This window comes from Hordeum vulgare, chromosome 1H (genome assembly GCF_904849725.1).
Source record: "Hordeum vulgare subsp. vulgare chromosome 1H, MorexV3_pseudomolecules_assembly, whole genome shotgun sequence".
In the NCBI taxonomy this organism is placed as follows: domain Eukaryota; kingdom Viridiplantae; phylum Streptophyta; class Magnoliopsida; order Poales; family Poaceae; genus Hordeum; species Hordeum vulgare.
The window spans coordinates 69,778,739-69,806,202 of NC_058518.1; positions in this window are offsets into that span (position 1 = coordinate 69,778,739).

Below are 27,464 nucleotides of genomic sequence, written 5' to 3' on the forward strand. Positions count from 1 at the left end.
CAAAACCCAAGTCTAAACGGTGCCCTAAGGACTGTATATATGAGGCAATATAGAGGCAATTTCGTGACCCTTGGAGGAGGGGTCCGAAAACAGCCCTAAACTCGGTTTCCCCACACATACGGACTCTAAAAATAGCCTATATTATGGTATTTTGAAATTACATGGGCCTGACCCAAAAATAAGGTGGTGCAACACCTATAATAGCTTATGGACGAAATTTATAAAGTGGCGTCTTGGATATTTCGTCCAAAGCTTACATGCTCTACTTATGGCTTTAGAGTGCGAAAATCACCAGTGGAAGCTTCATTGTTTTCTCCCGCGCGTGCACCTTCTTCTCCATGCTTGATCCCGCTCCAACGGATATCCTTATTGTCCATGCTAGGTCCTTCATTCATGAGCACAACAAAAGTATCTAACTTAGGCAACATCATATGTTTATGAACATTAGAAGTATTCCCAAGAAACGAAAGTACCTGGTAATTCAATTGGCATGCATGAGCTCTAGTAACTGGTCCAATATGTATAGCAGCTGGGGCTGTGGGTGTAACAATGGTGTTGATGTCCTCATCATCCTCCCCTTCTTGAACTGAAGTCGTCCTCGACGGAAGCTCATCTTCCTCACCCAAATATGGCTTCAAATCTGCAAGTTAAAAGTGGGACTAACCCCAAAATCTGCAGGCAACTCAAGTCTATATGCATTATCATTTATTTTATCTAACACTTTGAAAGGGCCATCAGCACGCACCATTAGTTTTGACTTGCGCAAATCAGGAAACCTATCCTTACGCAAATGCAACCAAATAAGATCTCCAAGTGCAAAGACAACATGTTTTCTACCCTTAGCTCGAGCAAGTTTATATTTAGCATTCATGCGCTCAATGTTTTCCTTAGTTAACTCATGTATTTTTAATATCAAATCATCACATTCTTTAGCATCAAAATTAACCTTCTCCGAAGATGGAAGAGGTAACAAATCAATAGGTGCACGAGGTAGGAAACCATACACAACTTGAAAAGGACACATCTTTGTAGTACAATGCAGCGAACGATTATAAGCAAATTCAATATGAGGCAAGCATTCTTCCCTTAGTTTTAGATTGTTCTTCAAAACAACCCTAAGAATAGTAGACAAAGATCTATTGACTACTTCAGTTTGTCCATCAGTTTGGGGGTGACATGTACTACTAAAAAGCAATTTTGTTCCCAACTTACCCCATAAATATCCCCAAAAGTGGCTAGGAAATTTAGCATCACGATCTGAAACAATTGTATTTGTTACACCATGCAAGCGAATAATTACACGAAAGAACAAATCAGCCACATTAGCGGCATCATCACTTTTATGACATGGTATAAAGTGTGCCATTTTAGAAAATCTGTCCGCGACAACAAATATGCTATCCCTCCCCTTCTTTGTTCGAGGTAAACCTAAAACAAAGTCCATAGATATATCCTCCCAAGGAACACTAGGTACATGCAAATGCATATATAAACCATGAGGATTGAGTCGTGACTTAGCTTTTTGAGATGTCGTGCAGCGAGCAACAAAACGCTCAACATCCCGTCGCATCTTTGGCCAAAAGAAATGTATAGCAGTACGTCCTCCGTCTTCTTTACGGCAAAGTGTCCCATCAATCCTCCTCCATGCACCTCCTGTAACAACAAACGACAAACGGAGCTAGCTGGAATACATAGCTTGTTAGCACGAAACACAAAGCCATTATTAATGATGAACTTGTTCCATGTTCTCCCTTCTTTACAATTTTCCAACACATCTTTGAAATTAGCATCATGCACATATTGATCTTTGATGGTCTCGAAACCAAATATTTTAAAGTCAACTTGTGAAAGCATAGTATAACGGCGAGACAAAGCATCAGCAATAACATTTTCTTTACCCTTCTTGTGTTTAATGACGTACGTGAAAGTCTCAATGAATTCAACCCATTTAGCATGTCTACGGTTCGGTTTTGCTTGACTTCTAATATGTTTCAAAGATTCATGATCAGAATGTATGACAAATTCTTTGGGCGATAAATAATGTTGCCATGTTTCCAAAGTCCGAACAAGAGCATATAATTACTTATCATAAGTGGAATAATTCAGGCTAGGCCCACTTACTTTTTCAGAAAAGTATGCAACAGTTTTACCATCTTGTAATAACACACCTCCTAATCCAATTCCACTAGCATCACATTCAAGCTCGAAAGTCTTATTAAAATCAAGAAGTTGGAGTAAAGGAGCATGTGTTAACTTATCTTTCAAAACCATGAAGGCTTCTTCCTATGCGGTACCCCAAGAATAAGATACATCCTTCTTTGTAAGCTCATAGAGAGGTGCAGCAATGGTGCTGGAATCTCTCACATAACGGCTATAAAACTCGGTGAGTCCAAGGAAACTCCTCACTTGTGTGACCGTTTTGGGCTGCGTCCAACTCTCAATAGCTTCAATCTTGGCTTTATCAACTTAAATTCCTTGTGAGAAACAACATAGCCAAGAAAAGATACTCAGTCTGTGCAAAAGGTGCACTTCCCAAGGTTACCAAACAGACGTGCATCACGTAGAGCAGTAAAAACAACACACAAATGATCCAAGTGTTCCTCCAAAGATTTACTATAAATCAGTATATCATCAAAGTAGACTACCACAAATCATCAAATGAAAGCACGTAAAACCTCATTCATTAATCTCATGAAAGTGCTAGGTGCATTAGTCAATCCAAAAGGCATAACTAACCACTCATATAAGCCAAACTTAGTTTTAAATGCCGTTTTCCATTCATCTCCCAATTTCATGCGAATTTGATGGTATCTGTCGTGGTTTTGTCACGGCAGATGTCCTCGTGAAAGGACTTAAAGATGGATCCATCGCACCTTGGTGGCGACTCGAAGGGGGTGAGAGAAAGCGAGACTCAGATTTACCCAGGTTCGACCCCTCGTGAGGAGGTAAAAGCCTACGTCCTGCTTTGTGTGGATTAATGGTGGTTTCGATTACAAGGAGGGCGTAACTCGCGTGACCTAGCTCTCGATTCTCTCTACCTTGCCTGATCTCTCCCGGGGACTCGCCTTTATATACAGGTCGAGGCCCTAGGGTTTACAAAAAGTCCTACCATGCTACTCCTCATAGCTTTCCCTATCTCTGAGTCGCCGTGCTCTCCACAATTGGGAACTTCCTTGGTAATCTACCATATGCACAACCTCTCGAACCGCCATCCAGCTTCTGGGCACCGAGACACGCTTCGAATGGTAAGTCGCCCCTTTGATCACTGGACCCACTAAGGGCGGGTTATCCGCAGGTAATATCCCCAACATTAGGCCCCAGATTGTCTTGAATTCATTCATGTCAATAAACATTTACCAATTTGGGGCGACTCATACCATCTCTGCCTTTCGACGAACGATAAGTCGCCACTCGTTGTAATTTTATTGGAGCCGCCATGTAATCTTTGATGACATCACCTTCTCCCCTTAATTCCGGGGTTTTTAATGCCACAACCACCCAACGGATCTTTTGCTCCATATTCACTTATCCCGAAAACCTAGGCGTCATCATTGCAGATTCTGACTTGTCGCCTCGATCCCCGTTTTGGCCGCCTTGATTCCCGTTCCGGCCCTTTAAATAACCGCATGAGAAATGGGGGGGGGAGCTCCGTCACGTACCCCCATCTCTGCCTTTGTCTTCTTCGCGCTCTTCCCCTTCCTGCGCTGGCAACTCGACGTCGTCCCAGCTCCGAAGCTCCTTCGTCAACCGTGGTCTTCTGGGCGCCTTCAAGTCAACAGGAGGCGCAAAGATCTCCGCTGCCGTCCCCGGCGGTGTTCTCCCTTCTTCAGGTACACGCATTCCCTCACGAGGGTTAAACCGAGAACACCATGGCCATTGTTCCCACGAGCTAGCTTCATGACGTGATAAAGTCCCTTCCTGCTTCAGATCCGCCTTATATCTTCATAGTAGATTCCGGCAGTAGCAGACCGTGGCCACTTTATTGCATCTTTTCGCTATCTTAAGATCTTACGCCGTAGATCCTGGCGATAGTACTGTCGCTGCCTCATGTTTATAGCCTTCGTCATTTAATCGAGCATTATTCCTTCATTTTGGTCCACTCATAGATCCATAATTTACTGCTTGTTTTTAGAAACACGTTTGTTTGTCCTCCGAGAATATCCCTAAGGAAAAAGGATCCTTGAGTGTCGTCGTTCAGCTTCTGCTTCCATAGCGACTTAGACTTATCATCATAGCTACGCCCCCTACCCTTTTGGTTGAAGGGCGAGTTACAATACTTTAAATAGATTTCCATGAACCACCCGACTAGCGAGTTATGATGTATGTTACCCATTGGCGAGTCACCAAATCCTTCTCGAACATACTGTAAACCCATACTAGCGAGTTGGAACATTTCATAGTCTTCATTGAACCGCCTTGTTCCCCTCTCTTTTGTAGTCATGGCTATTTCGAAGTGCAATTGGTTACCAACCAAAATCGATGACGCCACTCTCGAGAAGTTTGTTAAGTCGGGTCTTCTTGACAACAAGGAAACCATTGGTTGGAGAACCGCCCCGGGCGAGTTGATTCCCAACCCCCCCGCAGGAGAAGTAGTCATTTTCACCGACTACCTTGAACGAGGTTTTAAACCGTCCGGGTCAAAGTTTTTTCGAGACGTCTTGCACTTTCTTAATGTCCATCCTCAAGACCTGGGACCCAACTCCATCAGCAACCTTTGCCAGTTCCAAGTCTATTGTGAGGTATACTTGCAGAGAGAGCCCATGGTTCCTTTGTTTTGGAACTTCTTCCATCTGAATCGCCAGACTGCATTTACCAACGGTCCCAACCATGAACTTGGAGGAGTCAACATTCAAAGACGCCGCGAACATGGATTTCCATCAGTCCTTCTGCCCAGCCATCCTAAAGGCTGGGCCGATTCATGGTTTTATTGCCGAGACATCTCTCCACCTGGCGAAAACCCACTCCTGGGTTTCAGAGAAGATCGCCTGCCTATGGACTTCAAACTGCCCGAGAAACTCACAGAAGAGGAAGAATCAGAATTTATCCCCATTCTCTCCGAGTTACGGTCTTTGACCAACAACAGGCTCATCGGGATTGATCTGTTCTGCTGGTCGGTGGAGTGGAATATTCTTCCCTTGAGTCGCCGAGACGGGTTAATGTATGAATATGATGGTACGGTAAACCATCCGCAGTGCTTCAATCACAAAAGACTCCCAGAGAGTGACATTATCCGAATCATCAAGAAGCTAACCGGCGAGCCTTCGGAAGAATCTGCCAAGATTGGGCTCAAGGCCTTCTGCCACTCCAACCTGGTTCCGCCAGTAAGAATACAAACCACCTTTCATTTCTTTATACTTACCAATGCTCTTGGTTTGAAATTTATTTCTGTTCATTAGAAAAGTGATCCATTTTGGCGAAGGGGTCCAAAAGTGACCGCCCAAAAGAACACCAAGCCGCCGCCAAAGAAGAAGAAGAAAACAAGCAAAGGTAAAGCTGCCGCCAAAGATTCATCTGTTGTTAGTGAGTCACGAGCTATCGAAGAGCAGTTAGAGGTAAAACTTCCCCCTCACACATCACTTGTGTATTCCGACTCATTCTTATACCATGCGTCTTTATGTGTAGGGCGAGGATAATGAGAGCCAAGATGATGCGGTCGAGGTAATTTCTATTTCTTCCGACTCACCTTCCCTTCTCCTAGACCTGCCAAACGGATCTGTGGGAAAGTGCCCATGTATCACCCCTATGCTTATATGTACCCTGATTTCCTTTTGAAGAAAGCAGGATATACCCCCAAGCGCAATACCCGTAGTCACTCTGGCGACTTAATTTCCGGACTGCCTGAGAAGACAACCGGTCGGAAGCGCACCAGCGAGGTACACTTTTGTTTTACCATACTCTTCTTTGTGGAAAATATGACTCCCAACTTCCTTCACTTTTAAGATTTCATTCTACCAGAAATCTCCCCCTTCATCTGGCGACTCAGCTATGTCAGCTCTCCCGCAGATGGTTCGTGTGCAAGGGTGAGTACCTTTGTTAATCCCGATTTCTTCTAAATAACGATATGTGCTTTTAATCTTGGTGCCTTTGTCTTAGAGCACAAGCGAAGAAAAGGAAAACTGGCGACTTATCTTCTGCCCCTAAAACAACTGAAGCCTTAGGCACGAGCGCCTCTGTCCCAGAGATTGATGAGGAGCAAGCGGCGGCTCATGATATTCCTGTGGACTATATTCCCGATGTCTGGGATGACTCGCCCGTAATTTTTAGGGAAACTATGATACGTCTCCAACGTATCTATAATTTTTGATGGTTCCATGCTATTATCTTGTCAAACTTTGGATGTTTTGTATGCCTTTTATATTTTTTTGGGACTAACTTATTAACTCAGTGCCAAGTGCCAGTTCATTTTTTCCGTGTTTTTTACCCTTTTCAGAGGAGAATATTAAACGGAGTCCAAACGGAATAAAACTTCTGAAAAGATTTTTTTCGGAACAGAAGATACATAGGGGGCGTGAGAACCAAGGTAGAGGCCACCAGGGGAGGCCACAAGCCCCTAGGCACGACGGGGGGGGGGGGGGGCTAGCAGGCTTGTGGGCCCCCTGTGGCTCGTCTGCCCTACCTCTTCCGCATATAAATTCCTAAAAAATCCAAAACTACGCGAGAGATCCACGAAAATACTTTTCCGCCGCCGCAAGCTTCTTTCTCCGCAAGATCCCATCTGGGGCACGTTCTGGTGCCCTGCCGGAGGGGGATTCGGATACGAAGGGCTTCTTCATCAACACCATTGCCTCTCCGATGATGCGTGAGTATTTCACCATAGACCTTTGGGTCCATAGCTAGTAGCTAGATGGCTTCTTCTCTCTCTTGGATCTTCAATACAAAGTTCTCCATGATCTTCATGGAGATCTATCCGATGTAATCTTCTTTTGCGGTGTGTTTGTCGAGATCCCATGAATTGTGGATTTATGATGAGATTATCTATGAATCTTATTTGAGTTTCTTATGATCTCTGATATGCATGATTTCATATCCTTGTAATTCTGTTCGAGTTGTGGGTTTTGTTTGGCCAAGTTGATCTATGATTCTTGCAATGGGAGAAGTGCTTGGTTTTCGGTTCATATCGTGCGGTAACCTCACCCAGTGACAGAAGGGGTAGCGAGGCACGCATCGTGTTGTTGCCATCAAGGGTAAAAAGATGGGGTTTACATCATTGGTTTGAATTTATCCCTCTACATCATGTCATCTTGCTTAAGGCGTTACTTTGTTCGTCATGAACTCAATACATTAGATGCATGCTGGATAGCGGTCGGTGTGTGGAGTAATAATAGTAGATGCAGAAAGTATCAGTCTACTTGTCTCGGACGTGATGCCTATATGTATGATCATTGCCTTAGATATCGACATGACTTTGCGCGGTTCTATCAATTGCTCGACAGTAATTTGTTCACCCACCGTAATATTTTCTATTTTGAGAGAAGCCTCTAGTGAACACTATGGCCCCCGGGTCTACTTCACATCATATTTTCAGCCTTACACTTTTACTTCGTTGCACTTTCCGCCTTCAGATCTCACTTTGCAATCAATCTTGAAGGGATTGACAACCCCTTTATAGCGTTGGGTGCAAGCTCGTTTTTGTTTGCGCAGGTACTCTGGACACTTGGCTTGATTCTCCTACTGGATTGATACCTTGGTTCTCAAACTGAGGAAATATTTACTGCTACTGTGCTGCATCACCCTTTCCTCTTCAAGGGAAAAACCAACGCAAGCTCAAGAGGTAGCAAGAAGAATTTCTGGCGCCGTTGCCGGGGAGGATCAAGTTAAGAATAGTCTCCCGTCAACGTGTCAATTTCTGGCACCGGGGATTATTCTAAGTGAAGCTTATCCAAGTAAGTTTCACAAACTCATCTCTTGCTCTTACTTTTTTTCCTCTCGTTTTCCTCTCCCCCACTTCTGAAAAAAAAATTAAAAAAATATTTTCCTTTTTCGTTCGCCCTTTTGTTTCGCTTACTTTCTGTTCTCTTGTGTGCTTGTCTGCTTGCTGAAGTCACAAAGACTGAAAACACCAAACTTTGTGACTTCTCGAATACTAATAATAATGATTTTATTTTACTCCGATTGCTCCCGCCACTAGTGCGGAATCCTACGAAATCAATGCTGCTTTGCTGAATCTTGTTATGAAAGAGCAATTCTCCGACCTTCCTAGTGAAGATGCTGCATCCCATCTTAATACCTTCACTGAGCTTTGTGATATGCAAAATAAGAAAGATGTGGATAATGATGTGATTAAATTGAAGCTATTTCCGTTCTCGTTGCGAGGTCGAGCAAAAACTTGGTTTTCATCTTTGCCAAAAAATAGTATTGATTCTTGGAACAAGTGCAAAGATGCTTATATATCCAAGTATTTTCCGCCGGCTAAGATTATCTCTCTCCGTAATGATATCATGAATTTTAATTAACTTTATCATGAACATGTTGCACAATCTTGGGAGAGAATGAAATTGATGATTAGAAATTGTCCCGCTCATGGCTTGAGTCTTTGGATGATTATACAAATCTTCTACGCTGGTTTGAATTTCGCTTCTAGAAATATCTTAGACTCCGCCTCAGGTGGAACGTTCATGGAAATCACATTAGGAGAAGCCACAAAACTCCTAGACAATATCATGAAAAACTACTCTCAGTGGCACACTGAAAGGTCACCTACTAGTAAAAAGGTACACGCTATAGAAGAAATTAACTCGTAGAGTGCTAAGATGGATGAGTTAATGAAATTGTTTGCTAGTAAAGGTGCTCCTTTCGATCCTAATTATATGCCCTTGTCTTCCTTGATTGAGAGTAGCAACGATAGCTTGGACGTTAATTTTGTTGGTAGGAATAATTTTGGCAACAACAATGCTTTTAGAGGAAACTATGTTCCTAGGCCTTTTCCTAGTAATCCCTCTAATAAATTTGGCAACTCCAACCACAATGCTCATGGAAATTACAACAAATTACCCTCTGATCTAGAGAGTAATATCAAAGAGGTCATCAACTCGCAAAATATTTTCAATGCGCCCATAGAAGAAAAACTACTCAAAATTGATGATTTGGCTAGGAGCGTTGATAGAATGTCTATTGATATTGATGCTTTAAAAGTTAGATGTGTTCCTCCCAAGATCAATATGGATGAAAATTTGAAAGCAATGCGTGTTTCCATGAATAAGAGTAAAGAAAGAGCCGCCCAAATTTGTGCTAGACATGAATGGCTTAAAAAGGCGTGTTCTCGTGATGAGAATCACGAAGATCTTAAAGTGCTTGGTGTGACTCCCATTGAATCCTTGTTTTCTAGTGTCAAACCTAATGATGATGGGGCTGGATATGAATCCACCTTGGTTGAAAAACGCCCCAATGATTCAGAGTCTATCTATCTTGATGCTAAAAGCATTGAAAGTGGAGTAGACGATATCAAAACTTTGAGTAGTAATGAAACTACTACTTTGGATTCCAAGGAATTCAATTATGATAGTTACTCTTTGATTGAATGTATTTCCTTGATGAAATTCATGCTAAACTCTCCACACGCTTATAGCCAAAACAAGGCCTTTACCGATCATATCGTCAATGCTATGATAAAATCTCTTGAAGCGAAACTCGAGTTGGAAGTTTCTATTCCTAGAATGCTTCATGATGAGTGGGAACCTACTATCAAAATCAAAATCAAAAACTATGAATGCAATGCTTTGTGTGATTTGGGTGCTAGTGTTTCTGCGATTCCAAAGTCTTTATGTGATGTTCTAGGGTTTAATGAGATTGAGGAGTGCTCTCTTAATTTGCATCTTGCGGATTATATTGTTAAAAACCCATGGGTAGGATCAATGATGTTCTTATTATTGAAAATAGGAAGTATGTACCCGTGGATTTCATTGTGATTGATATTGATTGCAATACTACATGTCCTATCATTCTTGGTAGACCTTTCCTAAGGACTATTGGTGCTATGATCGATATGAAGGAAGGGAATATTAGATTTAAATTTCCTTTAAAGAAGGGCATGGAGAATTTCCCTAGAAATGAAATAAGATTGCCTTATGAATCCACGATGAGGGCTACTTATGGTTTGAGCACCAAAGACGACGATACGTGATTCTATCACCTTATGCCTAGCTAAGGGCGTTAAACAATAGCGCTTGTTGGGAGGCAACCCAATAAATTTATCTTTGCTTTTTTGCTTTCTGTTTTGTTGCGTCCATGCCATCATAATTCTTTTATGATTGTGTCTTTTGTGTTTCTTTTTGTGTTTGAGCCAAGTAAAACCATTATGACTAGTTTGGTGATGGTTGTTTGATCTTGCTGGAAAAAGACAAAAACTTTTCGCTCACGAAATTATTTTTCATTTTTATTCAGAAAGAGATTTTGAGTTGATTATTTTTGCTTCTGGTTTATATGCCAATTTCCCAAACTATCATAATTGTTCAGAATGTTTGAGATACCATAAGTATACGAAGTATACAGATTGCTACACACTGGTCTATTTTTGACAGATTCTGTTTTTGTTGTGTTGGTTGCTTGTTTTGATGAAACTATGGATAGTATCGGGGGTACTAGCCATGGAAAAGTGAGAATACAGTAATATAACACCAATATAAAAATAAATCAAGTTTTCTACAGTACCTCAAGAGGTGGTAGTTTGTTTTCGTGTGCTAATGATATCACGAGTTTCTGTTTAAGTTTTGTTTTGTGCAGTTTTCAAGTTTTGGGTGATGTTCTCATGGACAAAGGGATAAAGAGTGGAAAGAGCTCAATCTTGCGGATGCCCAAGTCACCCCAAGCCAAATTCAAGCACACCAAAAAGCCTAAGCTTGGGGATGCCCCGGGAAGGCATCCCCTCTTTCGTCTTCAATCCATCGGTAACATTACTTGGAGCTATATTTTTATTCACCACATGATATGTGTTTTGCTTGGAGCGTCTTGTATCGTAGGAGTGTTTTCTATGTGCTTCACTTAGATCTTTTAGAGCACGGCGGTGTCATATTTTGGAGAAATAAGAACTCTCGATCTTCACTTATATCTTTTTGAGAGTGATCTCTCTGAGTAACTTGGTATTTGGCTTGTTCTATGAAAGTAGTCCCAAAGGTGATAGGAATCCAAAGAGGATACAATGAAACTTACATCTTCTTGTGCATTGATTAGAAAGAGAAGTTTGATTCCACTCAATTAGTTTTGAGATATGGATTTGGTGATACTAAGAGTTATGTTAGTAGGGTGTTGTGAATCTAGAAATACTTGTTTTGAAGTTATTGATTCCCGTAACATGCACGTATGGTGAACCGCTATGTTAGGAAGTCGGAGCATAATTGATCTATTGGTTGTCATCCTTTGTGTTGCGGTCGGGATCGCACGATGGTTAACACCTACCAACCCTTCCCCTAGGAGTATGCGTTTAGCAATTTGTTTTGATTACTAATAAAAACTTTTGCAATAAGTATGTGAGTTCTTCATGACTAATGTGAGTCCATGGTATAGATGCACTTTCACCTTCCACCATTGCTAGCCTCTTTAGTGCCGCACAACTTTCGCCGGTGCACAAGCCCACCATATGCCTTCCTCGAAGCAGCCACCATACCTACCTACTATGTCATCTTCATAGACATTCCGAGATATATTGCCATGCAACTCCCACCTTTCTGTCTCATGACTTGTGCCGTCACTTTCATATTGCCATTGCATGATCGTAAGATAGCTAGCGAGTCATACGCCAAGCTAGATCGTTGCACATCCCGGTACATTGCCGGAGGCATTTCCTATAAGAGTCATCATTGTTCTAAGCATTGAGCTTTGAGTAAATTAAAGTGTGATGATCATCATTGTTAGAGCATTGTCCCATGTGAGGAAATAAAAAAAATAGGCCAAAATTTCCCATAAAAAATGGAAAGAGGCCAAAGATCTCAAACAAAAAAAAGAAGAGAGAAAAAGAGAGAAGGGACAATGCTACTATCTTTTTCCACACTTGTGCTTCATAATAGCACCATGTTCTTCATGATTGAGAGTCTCTTGATTTGTCACCACCATATGCTAGTGGGAATCTTCATTATATAAGTTGGCTTGTATATTCCAATGATGGGCTTCCTCAAAATTGCCCTAGGTCTTCGTGAGCAAGCAAGTTGGATTCACACCCACTAGTTCTTCTTTTGAGATTTCACATACTTATAGCTCTAAGTGCATCCATTGCATGGTAATCCCTACTCTTTCACATTGATATCTATTAATGGGCATCTCCATAGCCCTTTGATACGCCGAGTCGATGTGACCATCTTCTCCTTTTTTGTCTCACAACCTCCACCACACTCTATTCCACCTATAGTGCTATATCCATGGCTCACACTCATGTATTGCGTGAAAGTTGAAAAAGGTTTGAGAAAGTAAGAGTGCGAAAATAATTACTTGGCCAATACCGGGGTTGTGCATGATTGAAATTAGTTGTGTGGGGATGATGGAGCATAGCCAGACTATTTGATTTTGTAGGGATAACTTTCTTTGGCCTTGTTATTTCGAAAGTTCATGATTACCTTGCTAGTTTGCTTGAAGTATTATTGTTTTCATGTCAATAGCAAACTATTGTTTTGAATCTTACGAATCTTAACATTCATGTCACATGAAAGAAGTTACAAAGGACAAACATGCTAGGTAGAATTCCACATCAAAAATTCAGTCTTTATCACTTCCCTACTCGAGGACGAGAAGGAGTTAAGCTTGGGGATGCTTGATACGTCTCCAACGTATCTATAATTTTTGATGGTTCCATGCTATTATCTTGTCAAACTTTGGATGTTTTGTATGCCTTTTATATTTTTTTGAGACTAACTTATTAACTTAGTGCCAAGTGCCAGTTCCTGTTTTTTCCGTGTTTTTGACTCTTTTTAGAGGAGAATATTAAACGGAGTCCAAACGGAATAAAACTTCTGAAAAGATTTTTTCCGGAACAGAAGATACGCAGGGGGTGTGAGAACCAAGGAAGAGGCCACCAGGGGAGTCCACAAGCCCCCTAGGCGCGGCCCGGGGGGGGGGGGCCTAGCAGGCTTGTGGGCCCCCTGTGGCTCGTTTGCCCTACCTCTTCCTCCTATAAATTCCCGAAAAATCCAAAACTACGCGAGAGATCCACGAAAATACTTTCTGCTGCCGCAAGCTTCTGTCTCCGCAAGATCCCATCTGGGGCACGTTCTGGTGCCCTGTCGGAGGGGGATTCAGATACAGAGGGCTTCTTCATCAACACCATTGCCTCTCCGATGATGCGTGAGTAGTTCACCATAGACCTTCGGGTCCATAGCTAGTAGCTAGATGGCTTCTTCTCTCTCTTGGATCTTCAATACAAAGTTCTCCATGATCTTCATGGAGATCTATCCGATGTAATCTTCTTTTGCGGTGTGTTTGTCGAGATCCAATGAATTGTAGATTTATGATCAGATTATCTATGAATCTTATTTGAGTTTCTTCTGATCTCTTATATGCATGATTTCATATCCTTGTAATTCTGTTCGAGTTGTGGGTTTTGTTTGGCCAACTTGATCTATGATTCTTGCAATGGGAGAAGTGCTTGGTTTTGGGTTCATACCGTGCGGTGACCTCACCCAGTGACAGAAGGGGTAGCGAGGCACGCATCGTGTTGTTGCCATCAAGGGTAAAAAGATGGGGTTTACATCATTGGTTTGAATTTATCCCTCTACATCATGTCATCTTGCTTAAGGCGTTACTCTCTTCGCCATGAACTCAATACACTAGATGCATGCTGGATACCGGTCGATGTGTGGAGTAATAGTAGTAGATGCAGAAAGTATCGGTCTACTTGTCTCGGACGTGATGCCTATATGTATGATCATTGCCTTAGATATCGTCACGACTTTGCGTGGTTCTATCAATTGCTCGACAGTAATTTGTTCACCCACCGTAATATTTGCTATTTTGAGAGAAGCCTCTAGTGAACACTATGGCCCCCGGGTCTACTTCACATCATATTTTCAGCCTTATACTTTTACTTCGTTGCACTTTCCGCCTTCAGATCTCACTTTGCAATCAATCTTGAAGGGATTGACAACCCCTTTATAGCGTTGGGTGCAAGCTCATTTGTGTTTGCGCAGGTACTCTGGACACATGGCTTGATTCTCCTACTGGGTTGATACCTTTGTTCTCAAATTGAGGGAAATACTTACTGCTACTGTGTTGCATCACCCATTCCTCTTCAAGGGAAAAGCCAACGCAAGCTCAAGAGGTAGCAAACTGCTGACAAGGTTAACCCGCCAAGCCCTCTCAAGGCGACTGAAGATCCAGATGACGTCATAATCACCGGTACAGGCTACTCCACTCCTCTAGTTGCGGTACTGTCCAAGCATACCTCCAAGGAATCTCATCCTTCCACTGATCAAGACACCAGTAAATTCAAGTTCCCCCAATATGAGAAGCTGGAATTTGACCAACTTTGCTCTAGCTTCGCTAGTTGCCTGGAGACGAGTTATGAGATGAACAAAAGCTTGATTCACCTTATGAAGGTTAAGCATGAGGTACGTCTATTTATGTATTCTCTTCCACCCATTAGCCTTCCAAGGGCCGGATCAGCTTTTGAAAGATGAGCCGGGTCTTAAATACAGTTAAAATATTCAACCTGTAGCCCCCAAGGGCTGGGTCATCTTTTGAAAGATGTGTCGGGTCTTGAATAAAGTTAAAATATTCAACTTGTAGCCCCCAAGGGCCGGGTCATCTTTTGAAAGATGAGTCGGGTCTTGAATAAAGTTAAAATCTTCAACGTGTAGCCCCGAAGGGCTGGGTCATCTTTTGAAAGATGAGCCGGGTCTTGAATAAGGTTAAAATTTCCAGCCTGTAGCCCCCAAGGGCCGGGTCATCTTTTGAAAGATGAGTCGGGTATTGAATAAAGTTAAAATCTTGAACCTGTAGCCCCCAAGGGTCGGGTCATCTTTTGAAAGATGAGACGGGTCTTGAATATGGTATGACTTTGAATAAAATCATACATTAGCCCCCAAGTGTCAGGAGTATTGCTTGCAATAATGTTGAAACTTGTCTCCCCAAATTTTATGTGCACGAGTCTGTGACCCAGACTGAGTCAGCTTTAGTCGACTTAAGGAAGAATCTGGGTGAACAACAAGATGCACAATCTGAGTCGGAGAGGAAATACCGCTTGATTCTGGCTGAGCTGGAGAGGATGAAGGCTGACCATGAAAAACTGGAGAAGAAAGCCAAAGCTGACCAAGCCGCCATCCTTAAGCGTGCTGAGCAAGTCGATGAAAAACTGGAAGCCGCCCAACAAGAGCTTTCCGGTTTGAAAAAGCACATTTCCAACATGACCGTCGCCATGTTTGGTAAGCATTAACCATTGCCTTTTAAAGAAATAATCTGGTCTCCCAAAAATATCAAATACTGATGTGTCCTTTGTAGGTTCACGAGCCGCCAATCTTCTAGACGACTGCATGTTGAAGCTAAAGGCTATATAGACCTTCACCGAGCAGCTATATACCGGGGCGTGCTGACAATTAAGGCGGTGATGGGCAGCAAGGAGCCAGTGAAAACCATTAAGAACATGCTCAACTATCTGTCCACATTGCCTCCTCAAATAGAGGAACTGAAAAGATCAGCCGCCCGGAAAGGAGTCCTGAACACCCTGAGTCGGTGTTTAGCCTATTCTCCGGAGCTCAAACCAGAAGAAATAGCCGCTGGCTACCCTCAGCTGAAGGACGACGGGTCGGAGTTCATCGAGGAGGACTACCACCAAGTTATCAAAGAATCCCGCTTCTCGGTGACTCAACTGGCAGCCAACTTGGATTTGAATAAATACCAAGCCTCATATGACGAGAAGCACAAGAAGGTGACGCCTCCTTTGTACGGAATTGCTAGCTTGGTTCCTCTTCGACACAAGAATCCTTTTGACCTTGACATGGACCTATCCCTCTTCTTTGATGATGAAGATGAGTTCGTCGCCCTATCCAAGTGTAACTGGAAACTGGGCGACTTACAAAACGAAGTCGGAGAGAGCTCAAGGCAAGGTGACTCGGAGGCGGCTTGGTTCTTCCCAAGGTGTGATGTAACCTAAAAAAGACAATCTGATCCTTTCTTCACCGGGTGATGATACCCGTCTTGGCCATGCGAGCTATGTAATAGCTTGTTAGATTTTGTGGAACAACAATTGGTCAGTAGTGCCTTTTGATGGAACCTTTCCTAAGCCACTTTATTCCTTGAATCTATGTGTGAATTGCCTGTAACCTCGATGAACAAGGGAGTGTCATAATTTGACAAAAAAGCCTTCACCTTATGTGTCAGGAAAAAGATATGCCGACTCAGTGAGTGTACGACGAAGAATAGACCAGCCCCCTGGGTTATGGCAAAAAATAAATCAGCCCCCCGGGTTATGGAAACTAGTCATTAAAAACAATGAGTCGGAGCGAGTTATAGCCAGAGGCCGACTCAAAGATATTATGAAACCTTGTGGTCTTGCCATCAAGGAATAAAATTTTGTTGACTCAATGAGCTACGGCAGGATAAGACGAGTTTGCTAAACTCTAGTGTTACCCTTAGAAGGTCTTTGCAAAAAGCCTTGTTGTTTTAGACCGGCTGATCAGGCGCGAGTCAAGCTTCCGTGAAGCAGGTTTGATGAACCAATGGTTTCTCTATTTCCCATGTGTGACTCTGGCCGGTACCTTTTATGTTTTAACAAAGGCGAGTTCAGGGTCCAAATGACGGATTGACTCGCCCTGAGTACATAGGTCCATGTGGCGACTTGTTCAACACATAGTCCAGTATAATCATTCGTAATGCGGTAATTTTTTGCTAGCCAAGAGGGTATTCAGGCTGAACTCAGTGAGTGGAAGCCCCCAAGTGACCTAAAGCCGGGCATAGGATCACAGAAGCGTATACAGTCTTACTGCGAAATGACTTGGGGACTAGTAACCCCCAAGTAAGCCGACTTAATTCTCAAAACCACATAAGGCGCCTATGTTTGAACCATGCAACATGGCAACTTTGGTCCTCTTTGGCTTTATCAAGGCCCAGTTTTGAAGTAAGTGCAGCATGGCAACTTACGCTCTTTGACCTTGATAGCGTCCATGTTTGGACGACTTATAGAACAATAAAGACTCATGCTTTCAAAAGCTGAAACGACAAAGGACGCCGAAATTCGTGGGTGCCGGCTTTATTGCTTTCATAAATCATGGATTACAATTTTATGAAAACTGGTAAAAAAGGGAGCTCATGGCTCTAAGTGTAGTAAGGCCGCAGATGGGCTATGTTGCAGGGCGAGTTGTGTCAACCTCTCTAGTTGGCCGATCTGGGCGAAGATCCACCAAGTAATATGAGCGGTTTCAAAGATTCTTGCTGATGACAAACGGTCCTTCCCACAGAAGTGATAGCTTGTGCATACCAGTATGATCTTGAATCAAACGGAGCACGAACTCGCCTTCTTGGAAACTTCGGCTCTTGACCCGGTGGCTGTGGTAACGTCGCAAGTCTTGTTGGTAAATCGCCGATCATGATGCGACCAAGTCACGTTCCTCCTCCAAGGCGTCCAGCAAGTCTTGTCGTGCCAGCTCGTTGTCCTGTTCCACATAGGCGACGACTCGTGGTGAATCGTGTTTGATGTCACTTGGTAACACCGCTTCTGCTCCGTAGACCAGAAAGAAAGGAGTAAAACCCGTGGAGCGATTTGGAGTTGTCCTGATGCTCCACAACACCGATGGCAACTCCTTGATGACCCACAAGTATAGGGGATCTATCGTAGTCCTTTCGATAAGTAAGAGTGTCGAACCCAACGAGGAGCAGAAGGATCTGACAAGTGGTTTTCAGCAAGGAAATATCTGCAAGCACTGAAATTATCGGTAACAAGTGGTTGTGTGGTGAGATGATTCGTAGCAAGAAACAAGTAACAAAAGTAGCAACGGTGCAGCAAAGTGGCCCAATCCCTTTTGTAGCAAGGGACAAGCCTGGACAAAGTCTTATAGGAGGAAAAACGCTCCTGAGGACACACGTGAATTTCTGTCATGCTAGTTTTCATCATGTTCATATGATTCGCGTTCGTTACTTTGATAGTTTGATATGTGGGTGGAACGGCACTTGGGTACTGCCCTTACTTGGACAAGCATCCCATTTATGACTAACCCCTGTCGCAAGCATCCGGAACTACGAAAGAAGAATAAAGGCAAAGTCTAACCATAACATCAAACTAGTGGATCCAAATCAGCCCCTTACGAAGTAACGCATAAACTAGGGTTTAAGCTTCTGTCACTCTAGCAACCCATCATCTACTTACTACTTCCCAATGCCTTCCTCCAGGCCCAAATAATGGTGAATTTTTATGTAGTCGACGTTCACGTAACACCATTAGAGGAAAAACAACATACAACACATCAAAATATCGAACGAATACCAAATTCACATGACTACTATTAGCATGACTTATCCCATGTCCTCAGGAACAAAAGTAACTACTCACAAAGCATAATCATATTCATGACCAGAGAGGTAATGAGTAGTATCAAGGATCTGAACATAAACTCTTCCACCAAGTAATCTAACTAGCATCAACTACAAAGAGTATTAACACTACTGGCAACCTTACAAGTAGCAACCGGAGTCGCGAGACGGAGATTGGTTACAAGTGATGAACTAGGGTTTGGAGATGATATGGTGCTGATGAAGATGTTGATGGTGATGAGTCCCCTCCGATGAGAGGAGTGTTGGTGATGACGATGTCGATGATTTACCCCTCCAGGAGGGATGTTTCCCCGGCAGGATCGTCCTGCCGGAGCTCTAGATTGGTTCTGCTCAAGTTCCGCCTCGTGGCGGCGGCGAATCCTTGAAAAAGCATCCTCTTGATTTTTTCGGACGAAACCCTTCATATAGCAGAAGGGGGAAGCCAGAGGGCCAGCTGGGTGCCCACAAGCCCCCTAGGCGCGACCAGGGGCGTGGCCGCGCCTAGCAGGCTTGTGGCCACCTGCTGGCGCCCCTCTGGCACTTCTTCGGCCCAGTATTTTTATAAATCCCAAAAACAATCCTCGTTGATTTTTACGGTGTTTGGAGTTGCACAGAATAGGTATCTCAACTTTTCTCCTTTTTGAGGCCAAAATTCCAGCTGCCGGCATTCTCCCTCTTCAAGTAAACCTTGCAAAATAGAAGAGAAAAGGCATAAGTATTGTACCGTGAAGTGAAATAACAGCCCAAGAAGCAAAAAATATCAGCATAAAAGCATGATGCAAAATGGACGTATCAACTCCCCCAAGCTTAGACCTCGCTTGTCCTCAAACCAAAGCCGAGCTCAATAAATATGCCCACATATTTAGGGATAGAGGTGTCGAAAAAACAAAATACGAACATGCATGCATCATGATCATGATCAAAACAACAATACCAACATATAATCTCTCATGCTAAAGTGACAATTCCTTCACGAAGTAAAGTATGGATCAAGAACCTTACAGAGAAATAGCAACCGATAGCCTTTAGGCATTGAAGCAATTGCAATTTATCACAACATCGGGAAGAGTCAAATAAGATCTTGTAAAGCAAATCCACATACTCAATCATCTTTTCATTCTCTACAATTGCTACAACTCACGTGGTACTCATGAGATCAAAGTTTCAGCTTGACACAGAGAAAGATAGGGGCTTATAGTTTTGCCTCCCAACTTCTTACCTCAAAGGTAATGTCAACAGTAATAATTCATGAATGCTTACCTCCAAGTTGACATATGAATGTAGATCTTTCCCTAGCATATGACGTTAGCCAAGATAAAGGCAAAACAATGAATTGGTGAAGATCACCATGACTCTTTCAAGGGCAAAAAGTAAAGGTACAAGATAGGCCCTTCGCAGAGGGAAGCAGAGGTTGTCATGCACTTTTGAGGTTTGGATGCGTGTCCTCTTAGTGCGGAGGAACGTCACTTTATATTGCCTCCTGTAATAAAGAACTTTATTACGCAGTCTGTCGCTTTTATGTCTTCCTCATCACAGGTTCGTACAAAGCTTATTTTCCACACACTAATAGATCATACATATTAGGGAGCAATTTTTATTGCTTGCACCAATGACAACTTACTTGAGGGATCTTATTCAATCCATAGGTAGGTATGGTGGACTCTCATGGCAAAACTGGGTTGAAGGTTTGTGGATGCACAAGTAGTATCTCTAGTTGGTGCGAGAGTTTTGGCTAATATGAGGTGGAAGCAATCGTCACATGCGAAGGGATCTCTAGTCATATAACATTGTTTGGAGCCAGGAAAACACAATTCATTATGTTGTCTTCCTTGTCCAACATCTACTTCTAGGCATGTAATAGTTTGGTGAGTGTTCACAATCATAGATGGTGTCAAAGATGATGTATTTATATGTGAACCTCTCCTTCCTTATCACTTCCTATTAATTGCAACAATGACCAAGGTCTACGTTTGTCTACCCTCAACAAGTTTCAATCAACATTCTTTTTATATGTGAAGCCATCACTTCCCATAAGATCATTACATGATCTTTCATGCTTTTGTTCTTTTCTCAATCTTTTGATCATGGCAAGAGGCAAAGCCCTTCAACTAAGACACTCTTTATTATATGGCTCACGAGCTCGAATACATCGGGGGTGACACAAAGCAAAACTCAAGACTAAAACACTAAGACTTTTAAACTACTAGAGAAAAAGAAAACTGAAAAGAAGCAAACTAAAACAAAGGTAAAGGCAAAAGATGTGATGGTGATACGATACCGGGGCAACTCCCCCAAGCTTGACACAAGCCAAGGGGATTGGCCATACCCGTGCTTAGTTGTCTTCCTTTGGCGGTGATGGTGGTGGAGTTGTTGCAGAGGTCTTGAGCTTGTTTAATTTCCACTTGAGCATAAAATTCTGCTCCCTCAGATCATCATTTTGCTCTTCAAGCTTCAATACCCTTTGGCATAATTCCCGCTTACTCTCCTGCAAGAAACGAGAAGGGATAAACAAAGTCTTAGGCTTCTTCCTTGATTCAGGGAGGCTCGGCTTCTTGAACTCCACATGGGTGTTTCCAGGTGGAGGTAGAGGAGCCTCCTCCTCATCGGAACTTGTTCCTTCCTTCCCCTTAGGTTCATAATCTTCTTCCTCATCAGTGGTCCAGCCATAATGATCCAAGTCCCCATGGACCTTGGGGCTACCAAAATAATCAGCCACATAGCTCTCCCCCTCTGAATCCTGAGACGACATCTTGACCTAAATCTGCGGCAGAAAACATGCTCGAAACGAAAACAGAGGAAATTTGCATGATATGAGGGTCAGACCTTTCGGGAGAATATATAATGATTTTTTCCACACCAGAAGGAGTACTCCGCACGAAAACGGAGTCTTGGAGGCACACGAGGTGGCCACAAGCCCCCCAGGCGCGGCCAGGGGGTCGGCCCGCGCCTGGCAGGCTTGTCGTCTCCTCGCGCGCTTTCCGGGCTACTTCAATTTTTTATGTTTTTTCAAATATTCCAAAACGGAGAAAAATTCCTACTGGAAAAGTTTTGGAGTCTGTTTTCTTACCGAGTCACATACCCCTTCATTTTTGGAGTCTGAAACAGGCTGATAAATATCCCTTGGGTATTCTTCCGGAGTTATGGTATTGATAATATTGCTTTCAACATTTATGGGAGTACTTGAGATATAATGCTTGATTCTCTTCCCATTTACAACTCCCGGACAATTACCTTCCATGTTGTTGATCTTGATAGCACCTGAACGATATACTTCCTCAACAATATAGGGACCTTCCCATTTAGAGAGAAGCTTGCCCGCAAAAAATCTTAAACGAGAATTATATAGCAAGACATAATCACCTACATTGAACTCACGTTTCTGTATCCTCTTATCATGCCACCTCTTAACCTTTTCTTTGAACAACTTGGCATTCTCATATGCCTGAGTTCTCCATTCATCAAGTGAGCTAATGTCAAATAACCTCTTCTCACCAGCAAGTTTGAAATCAAAGTTGAGCTCTTTGACTGCCCAATAAGCTTTATGCTCTAGCTCAAGGACTAAATGACATGCTTTACCGTACACCGTTTTGTACGGAGACATGCCCATGGAATTCTTATAGTCAGTTCTATAAGCCCATAGTGCATCATCGAGCTTCTTAGACCAATTCTTTCTAGACCTGTTGACAGTCTTTTGAAGAATTAGTTTAATTTCTCTATTGCTTAGCTCTACTTGACCACTGGACTGAGGGTGATAGGGAGACACAATTCTATGGTTGACATCATACTTAGCAAGCGTTTAACGGAAAGCACCATGACTAAAATGTGAACCACCGTCGGTCATCTGATATCTAGGGACTCCAAATCTAGGGAAGATAACTTCTTTAAGCATCCTAAGACACTACTGGAATTGAGAAATTTGCCATCTGCCATGCCTTTGCCGTGTGCTGACACATGGCAAAGATCTTCTTTGCCGTCAGCTGGCACAAAGCAGACGACAAAGAGGTTGCTGATGGCAAAGGTTTTATTTGCCGTCGGCCACCTCTTTGCCGTCTGCTGACGCATGGCAAAGGCCCCGGAGGCGGATGGCAATGAAAACCCGGACGACAAAGGGGGGCTCCCCCTAATGGCCGAAGCCCGCCCCACCCACCCACCCCTTTGCCGTCCGCCTCCCAGCTTCTGCAGACGGCAAAGGGGGGCTCCCCCTAACGGCACCCAGCCCCCAACCCTGCTCCCCTAACGGCACGCTCCCCGTTGATATCCTCCCTCATCTCTCGCGCGCCCGTGCCCACTACAGCGCCGCCGCCACCACCCCCTTCACTGCTCCGGACCACCGCCGCCGCCCTCCTCCCTGCGGCCCTCCTCCCTGCAACCCTCCTCCCCGCGGCCCTCCTCCCCGCCGCCGACAACCGGCTCTCCCCGCTCCCCTCCTCCCCGCAAAGGGGCACCACCCCCACGGCCGGAGCTCGCCCGCCCCTCCTCACCGCACTACAGCGCCGCCGCCACCACCCCCTTCACTGCTCCGGCCCACCGCCGCCGACCTCCTCCGTGCGGCCCACCTCCCCGCCGCCGACGACCGGCTCTCCCCGCTCCCCTCCTCCCCGCAAAGGGGCGCCACCCCCACGGCCGGAGCTCGCCCGCCCCTCCTCCCCGCGCACGTCCTCCCCACGCCCCTCCTCCCCGCCGCCTAGGGCCGGAGCTCGCCCTCCCCTCCTCCCACTGCCCTCCTCCCACTGCAGGTAATTTTTTGTTCTTTTTTCTTTATTTCCTGTTTTTTCTCAACTTAAATTGTTCATAGGAGGCTGGATTTTATTTTGCTAGTGTACCATTTTTTCATAATCTTACATCAAGGTAAAGCCTTATTTTATTTTATTAGCTATAAAGTCTTATTCATAGTGTAAGTAAGTTGATTCATGTTACTTGTGTATGTTTTAGAAAACAGTAAGAATCATCAATCATGTATCCCACAAGGAGGTGTGATCCCGGAGCTGAAAAGAGTTCGTATACGATAATTATACAAATATTATATTAAATAACACATGTTTGAAGTTATATAATAAAGTAGAAGTTTGCTTTACTTATAGGTTCTTTTTGGATATTTAGAGCCCCGTTTTTAATGTGAAATTAGAGGTAGAAAAAGTAGATAGAGAAGAGAACAATAGATAGAAAAAAACTTTGAAGAAAATAAGAGAATAATAAACTAGAAGAAAAAGGAAGAAGAAGAAGAAGAAGAAAGAGGAACGGAGGAGAAAGATAAAAGAAAGAAGAAGAAGAGGAGGAGAAAGAAGAAGAAGAATAATATTATGATGATCAAGAAGAAGAAGAAGAAGAAGAAGAAGAGGAGAGAGGAGAAGAAGAAAGAAAAGGACCCCGACCCCCGACCCACGACCCCCGACGCCCGACGCCACCAACCCCCGACCCTCGACCCCCGACCTCCGACGCCATTGAGACCCGACTCCCGACCCCCGACGCCCGACAACACTGACCCCCGACCCCCGACTCCCGACCCCCGACTCCACTAACCCCCGACCCCCGATGCTCGACGCCATTGACCCTCGACTACAGAAGCCACTGACCCTCGACCCCCGACGCCCGACGCCACTGACCCTCGACTCCCGACGCCACTGACCCTCGACCCCAGACCCCCGACGCCCCTGACCCTCGACCCCCGGCCCCCTACCCCCGACCCCCGACACCATTGACCCCCAACCCCCGACCCTCGACACCTCTTCGGCCTCTTGTTGACCAAAGAGACCCCAACCCCCGACGCCAGTGATCCTCGACCCCCGACAACACTAACCCCTGACCACCGACACAACTAACCCCCGACTGCCAACGCCACCGACACCCGACACCACCGACCATTGACGCGAGCGACACCCGACACCACCGACCATCGCCGCCACTAAGCCGACGGGGTCATAATTTTGTAAATTATGAGTTAGGTCACATATTTTCCAATTATGTTAATTATAAAAACATCATATTTGTGTTGATCGGGTAAATTTCAATGTGCAGTTGTTCGACGACCTCCACGTGCGTTGGACGAGTTCCGCCCTTGCGTTTGTTGGTGAGCACAAATAACTTCTCCTCCTACCCCCTTAATTTGCTCTGTCCCGGTCTTCGTGCCGATGAAACTTGCTAGCTATAGGTTTCTTCAATCATGAGTATGCGTGACCAGTATGCGTCTCCCGTTCGAAAGGGCGACATCTATAAATATGCATGTCTTTGCATATTTATAACCGCCATCCTTTCGAATTGTCCAACATTATCCATGGACAGCCCGAGTATGTGTAGATTGGGTTTGTTTTCCCGTATGCTGTGCTCCGGATCCGATGCGGAATTTCGTCAGTGCCTCCCCTGTTGTTCTCCGGGTAAACATCCTCTCTGCTTATTGCCGAGACGTGTATTAGGAGAACAACAGGGAGGTGCTGCCGAAATTCTGCGTCGCATCTGGAGCAGAGCATGGGAAAACGAACCCAGTCTACACATACTCGGGTGGGATTAGGACCTATATTTACCTATTAGCGTGTAGGTTGCATGGACGTAATAAAACTGACAAACTTGATTAGCGTATGAATATAGATGATGAATTATATATTTATTTCTTGCGCCCCCATAGGTAGCTAGGCAACATGAGTGATCGTGCTTGGATGTACACTGGTCACCCTAGTCAGAAAGACATGACCCATGAATGGTTAACAAAAACCAGGGGGTTTGTGAGAGCCGCATTTGCAAATGGCCAGCATAAAACATGGTGCCACTGTCCCAACTGCGACAACTGGAAAAAGCAGACAGAGTTTGAAATGGGTAAACACCTGCAGAAGTGGGGTTTTACGCCTAATTATACGGTGTGGACTTTTCATGGTGAGTCTGACCAACGTCCAGAGCTGAGGTGATTCGTCGTCGCACCGACGAGCATGGTACCGGGATTGAAGATATGGTGCAAGACTTTGATGATGCTCGTGATTCGGACGATGAGATGGAGGAATCTGCAAAGGCCTTCTATGGAGTGCTGGAGTCTTCAAAACGTCCTCTCCACGAGCAGACTGAGCTTTGTCAGCTGGATGCCATCGCACAAGTAATGGCTCTGAAGGCTCAATTCAACCTAGGCAGAGAATGCTACGACGCGATGATGACGATATTTGGACGCTTTCTACCCAAAGGCCATGTACTGCCTGCAAACCTGTACCAGTCAGAGAAAATCCTCCGTGTACTTAAGATGCCCTATGAGAAGATACATGCCTGTGAGAATGGATGTGCCTTATTTAGGATTGAGTATGCGGCCTTGAACTATTGCCCCATTTGCAATTCTTCTAGGTATATTGTGGTAGACAACGGCATGGGTGAGAAGAATCAGACCAAAATCCCCATTAGTGTTCTTCGATATCTGCCAATCGTACCAAGACTTCAATGTCTTTTCATGGTCGAAGAGACGGACAGACAGATGACATGGCACAAATTGGGCAAAAGAACCGAACTAGATGCGGATGGGAACAATATGCTGGTACACACTTCAGATGGTTTTGCGTGGAGGCACTTCGATGCATTACATAAGGATAAATCGGAAGATCCAAGGCAACCTAGAGTTGCCATCAGCACGGATGGGTTCAATGTGTATGGTATGACGGCAGCACAATACAGTTGTTGGCATGTATTTGTCATTCCACTAAATTTGCAACCCGGAGAGATTATGAAAAGAAAGAACATATTCCTGACGTTGATAATTCCAGGGCCCAACTATCCGGGGAAGAATATGAATGTGTACATGCAGCCGCTTAAGGATCAGTTGCAAGAAGCCTGGGATAATGGGATCGAGACCTACGACGCGGCTACCAAAACAAATTTCAAAATGCATGTGTGGTACATGTACTCGACGCATGATTATCCGGCGTTTGCGCTATTCACTGGCTGGTGTGTGCATGGAAGGTTCCCGTGCACCACATGCAAGGCAGCTCTTCAGTTCCGTTGGCTGCAGGTTGGTCGCAAGTATTCTTGCTTCGACATGCATAGACAATTCCTAGATCCTGACCATAAGTTCAGAAAAGACAAGAAGAATTTCATCAAAGGTAGAGTTGTCAAAAACACTGCACCAGCTGCGTTGACAGGCCAACAGACCCTTGATCAGCTAAACGCTCTCGAGCCTGATCCTTTGCGTCCAGGATACTTCAAAGGGTATAATACGGAACACGCCTGGACTCACAAGTCATGCTTATGGGATCTCCCTTACTTCAAAGACCTCCTTTGCCCACACAACATTGACGTGATGCACACTGAAAAGAATATTGCGGAGGCCATTTTTGGTACATTGTTCGGCATAGAGGGGAAGTCAAAAGATAATCCTAAGGCTAGAATCGACCTGGAGGCTCTATGTGATAGACCGTTGCAAAACTTGCGACAACGGAAAGGAAAGCAAGGCATAGCGAAGCCAAAGGCATGGTTCAATCTTGAAAGGCCAGCTATGAGGGAAATTCTATTGTGGGTGAAAATGCGGTTGATGTTCCCCGATGGGTATGCTGCGAATCTAAAGAGGGGAGCGAGTCTTGAGAAATTGATAATATTTGGGCTCAAGAGTCATGATTGGCACATATGGATTGAGCGGGTTATGCCGGTGATGTTGCGTGGCTTTATCCCTGAGGATGAATGGCTAGTACTGGTAGAGCTGAGCTATTTCTTCCGTTCTCTTTGTGCGAAAGAACTATTGCCTGGCGTGCTAGATGAAATGGAAGAGTTGGCGCCGGAGTTGATCTGCAAATTAGAAAAGATCTTTCCACCGTGCTTCTTTAATCCAATGCAACATTTGATTTTGCATCTCCCGACCGAGGCAAGAATGGGGGGCCCGTTCAAAATCGATGGTGCTACTCAACTGAGAGGATGCAGAAGACGCTTCGAGCTAAGTGTAAAAATAAACGTACAACTGAAGCATCGATGGCCGAGGCATTCATTACTGAGGAGGCGGCAAACTTCGTGACAGCACACTACGAAGCCAAAAATCATCATTTGCATAACCCGAAGCCTCGGTACAG